Genomic DNA, 5,318 nt, shown 5'->3' on the forward strand with positions numbered 1-5,318 from the left:
AATGCGCAGCAAATTTCGAAATTCACTAAACAAACTTTACACCTGTTTCTCAGTTTTCTCTGAACACACAGTTTTATTCCGATGAATTGTTCATCAAACAAATTGTGAAGAAAACTACTTTTGAACCTCCTTCACAGGTGAAAGTTGGCAATTTATATAAAAATGGCACTACTCGTGGACGATCTTTTGATCCCTCCTTCAACAAGTATAGAATTGCCACCCCTACCCATCCAAAAATGAAAGGCCCCTCGTTCGGTTGCCCCAATTAAAAAGTGAAGGACAGTTTTGTGATATTCAATTGAGGGCGGTTGCTAAGAATATGTGTCTAAACAGGAAGCACCAAGGATGCCTTGCAAGAATGATTATAACAGGAGAAGTGCTATTGTCGCCTTCTTTAACAAGGATTCTTAGCGTTGCAAGACTGATGAACTGTCTATTAAAGAATTATCGAAAGCGATGGATGCAGCATCTGTCAAACGACGCAAAATTTTTTTCCGATGACACTGTTTATCCAAATAAAAATTCGAAGGTAAACCTTTCAAATTTAATCTCAATTATCTGTCGGAAATCGAAAAATCTGACATGTCAAAACAAGCTTAAAGAGAGAGTCAATTTTGTCGGAAAAAAAGGATGCAGTGTTCCCTCAAAATCTGTGAGAATTGAAACGAAAACTAGTATTCAAGCATACCGCATCTGACAACTGTGTTGCAATTGTCTTTTTAAAACATTCCACACAAAATTGGATTGGTACCACAGAATCACATGTACAACTCAATTTCGGAAATGACTGTGCAATTATTATAGAAAACACCAATACACTCACCCCCCGGGACGAAGTGTCACCGCCATTCAACGCAAAATTATGTAAGATAAGCGGTGAACGCGGTGAGATTACATAAATCAGGCGTTGAATGCGGTGAAAAAAAAGCCTTTTCCCCTGGTAGCGGTGAAATTACATGTGTCCAAATTATCTGAGATTAAAGCAAAAATTGTTGAACAAAGTTTGTGAAAGCCTAAAAGAACGCAAACCATTAAGCATATCAACTCAGGTAGATCCAATCAGCAATAGATGACATTTGTCATCAACGGGATTAAGCAATAAACCAACAAAAAGACTGAACACGGCCAAAACAAAATTCGACTATGTACACACACACACACACACACACATATATATATATATATATATATATATATATATATGTATATGTATATATATATATATATATATATATATATATATATATATATTCGATAATTCAAATTCACATTTAGGAGTTATAATTATCGATTTTTTCAGCTTTGCCTGTATTTATTGTTCATTTTTGATGTCTTTGTAACTAGATTTATTAGTGGTCTTTTTTATCAGTCTGACAATACTTGTGGTTACGATGTATAAGAATAATTGTACTTATTTATATATATATATATATATATATATATATATGTATGTATATATATATATATATATATATATATATATATATATATATATATATATATATATATATACCATTATCTATTCATGTCCATTTAGAAAAAGATGAAAGACTGAAAACACTACTCATAATTCACTTCTCATTGACAACAAAAATTCGAAAAATGTGTGAAAATAAACATTCAAACAATATTGCAAGGAGACTCGGGAATAGACTGGAAAAACAATATAATACAGTCTTTTGCCAATTATTAACTGATTAAACTTTTTAACTTTTTTTTAACATTCAAATTGGAACAATAAACTGAGGAAAAAATATTCAGTGAACAAAGCAAAAGATGATTTTTCTTGGAATTTTTTTTTGTAAGTTGCGACATCATGATTGTGTTTAATAATTGAATGAATGTGTTTGATGAATGAATACAAAGTGAAGGAAAAAAAATACATCTCGAAAAAAGAGAAATAAAAGAGAAAAAAGAGATGAAAGAAAAGAAATAAAAGACGAAATTTTAAAAAAATTTTCATATTGAACCACAAAATACAACAGACAGTAAACGCTTGGAAAGGAATACGAAGAATGATTAATAAACCAGCTAAGGCGGTGAAATCACAAAAATAGCTCAAGATTGCATAAGGAATTCTACTAGATGGTCAAAAATGATCCCAAACGTACAATTACTTTTTATTAAGATTTAGAAAACCAAACAAAATAGCAAAGAGAAAAACTATTAAAAAATGCTTCCTAAAAACCTGATCAAAAAACAAATTGATTTGAGGAAGTTTGTACACGTTTATTTTTTTAGATCGTTATTTAAACCTGGTATGAACAAAAACATCACTCTTTTCTCTGCGCCTTCCAATTTTGTGCAACAACAAAAAATTCATAATTAATGCACATGCAGCATTGACTTTTACATCTTGTTTCAGAACATCATTGGTCCGATTATTAAAAATAGGTCACCATAATTCCTCTCCGAGTCGTAAAAAGACAGCGTACCTATACAATTTGTATTCATTGGACTGTAGAAAGTAGCAAGTTGACATATTCAAGACTTGACTATTCTTGAACTAAATTTTCTCTTTTTTGTACTCATTGTAGAGTACTCAACCTAGGGGACAACAATGCCATTAGAAAAATGAGGATTTTTCCGTTTCAGTCACCATTACGTTAAGCGTCCCCCGATACAGAGAACGTGCTATTACATAGTAAATCATTATGTAAAATTACGGCACGTGCGTTTGGAATGGTTGCAAAAAATTTGTACCCACTAAGCTAGGGGCACAAACAGAAAAGATCCGACAATCATTAGAACTAAAGGGTCTTTCTCTCCCCGAAAGTACAGCTTCAATTTTGGTTTAATTACCATTATTGGTGCTATAGATTGTATGACGGCTACCGTGGGGGGGGGGCTACAATATTATATCCCGGGTTGAACTAAATACTGTTTTTTAGAGTACTGATTAAAAAAGCATAGGGTGTCTAAGAAAATATAAGATCAAATTCTTAGTCCACCGACTGACTTGGTGCCCTGACGCGAGGGCGCTTGCGCCCGAGTGCTAGGCAGGCACGAGGGCCGAGTAGGACCAAGATTTTGTTCTAACGTATTAAGAAAATTATTGGGCAGCAAAGCATGAATTTCGTTAGAAATTGAAGTTAAAAGTACAATTTTGCAGATTAGTGAAAAAAAGTTCTCTTAAAAAATATGCGAGAGTTAAAGTAGCGTCTCCAAACGTCTCCATCTCTGATTGCGAAGCATCCGATTATTTATTATGGTTTGGTTCAGTGTAAGAATTTAGATTTCCAGCAGAGTATATTTTTGCCCCAATCTTAGTGTCCTATAGGACACTAAGTTTAGGGCAAAAAATTATACCTTTATTTTTTTGAGTCTAAGTTCAATCTTTCAATTTATGCTCTCTATTTTGAAAATTTAAAGACGATTAAATTGTACCTCGGGTTCTCTAAGTAATGGTTAAGTGACTCTGCTTGCTTGAGGTCACTGAGAACTTCTGGCGTTTATCGAGAACCGCAAAGCGGTTCGGGAAATTTAGTCAGAATTTCGAAGGGACTTCTGCAGAGTCATGTAACCAAGCTTAAAACAAGAAACTTGCACGTTTTAAAATGACGAAAATCAAAGAAATTCAACTTCTTGCTAAGTAGCAACTTCTGATATTTTAAGTTCTGGCGCTGCAGACTTTCGATAATTTAAAATATGCACGTGAGTGTTTTAATCCATATTAGTGTAAATTTGAATATTACCACACGGTTGTTATCGCCACCGAGAAGTTATTAAACTCCGAGGCGAAGCCGAGGTGTTATGATAACTTCGAGGGCGATAACAACCGTGTGGTAATTTTTTAAATCAACAACTGTAGCGGTCATTTCAACATCTGTTGCGATCATTTCAAAGTTGGTATCATTTCAAAATCGAATCTGTTTTTTGTTTTGTCTTCATGCGCCTCCCCCCACATACTCACAAACACACATACAAACACAAACACCGCATGAACCTACGCTCCCACGCACACACACACACACACACACACACACACACACACACACACACACACACACGCACACACACACACACACACGAGCACACACGCTCTCTCTCTCTCTCTCACACAAGCACACACACACAAACACACGCAAAGACCCACACAGATTCACACACACACACTCACACCAACAGCCACACAAACACACAAACACCCGCACACACACGCACACACACGCACACACACACTCACACACACGAACACACACACGCACGCATATACACGAACGCACTCACGCAAACACGCACACAGAGAGACACTTACGCACGCACACGCGCGCACACACTCACGCACACACACAAACTTACACACCGTGACACAGTCATACACACCACGCACGCACACACACACACACACACTCGTACACACACACACACACCACGCACGCACACACACACGCACACAACGCACACACCACACACAGCACACCACAAACACACACATACCACTCACAAACACACGCACACAGACATGCACACACACACGTACACATACACACTCGCACACACACACACACACACACACACACCACGCACGCGCTTACACACACACGCACACAACGCACACACCACACACAGCACACCACAAACACACATACCACTCACAAACACACGCACACAGACATGCACACACACGCACACATACACTCACTTACACACACTTACACACACATACACAAACACACACACACACACAAGCCCATACACACAGACGCACACGCACGAACGCACGCAAAGCATACACACACCACACACACACACACACCGCAGACACACCACACACACACTACACACACACACCACACACACACCGCACAGACCACACAATTTTTTTAGAATACAAGTTTATCAAACTGTTTCCATCATTAGACTACGAGTTTATCACCACTCTTCTATCGCCACTGTTTACTTACTAACAGTGGCGATAAAAGAGTGTGATAAACTCGTAGTCTAATGCTGAAGTGTTATTCCAGTGCCGATCGGGCATTAAAATTTATTACACTGGCATCACATTCAACTGCTATTATCGCAACAGGTGTTGATTAATTGTCATTACATATATTGTACACGTGCAAAACTGACACTAGGAAAAGCATTTATTGTTTATTTGTTCTCATGTTTTCGCAGTTTTTGTCAGCCTGGTCCATTTTTGTCAGCGTGGCAAAATAAATTAACTCTGTGCACCAATTTATGGCCATTTATAGCAGTGTCCAGTAGGTTCACAAACGGAAAAGATCAATCGACAGAATTAGTTGTTAAAAACCTTTACGATGTCAATAACCTTACTAGTTACAATTCCTTGCCAAAGATGGAAATGAACTAAA

The sequence above is a fragment of the Convolutriloba macropyga genome, chromosome 4, assembly GCF_964194025.1.
Source record: "Convolutriloba macropyga chromosome 4, txConMacr16.3, whole genome shotgun sequence".
In the NCBI taxonomy this organism is placed as follows: Eukaryota; Metazoa; Xenacoelomorpha; order Acoela; family Convolutidae; genus Convolutriloba; species Convolutriloba macropyga.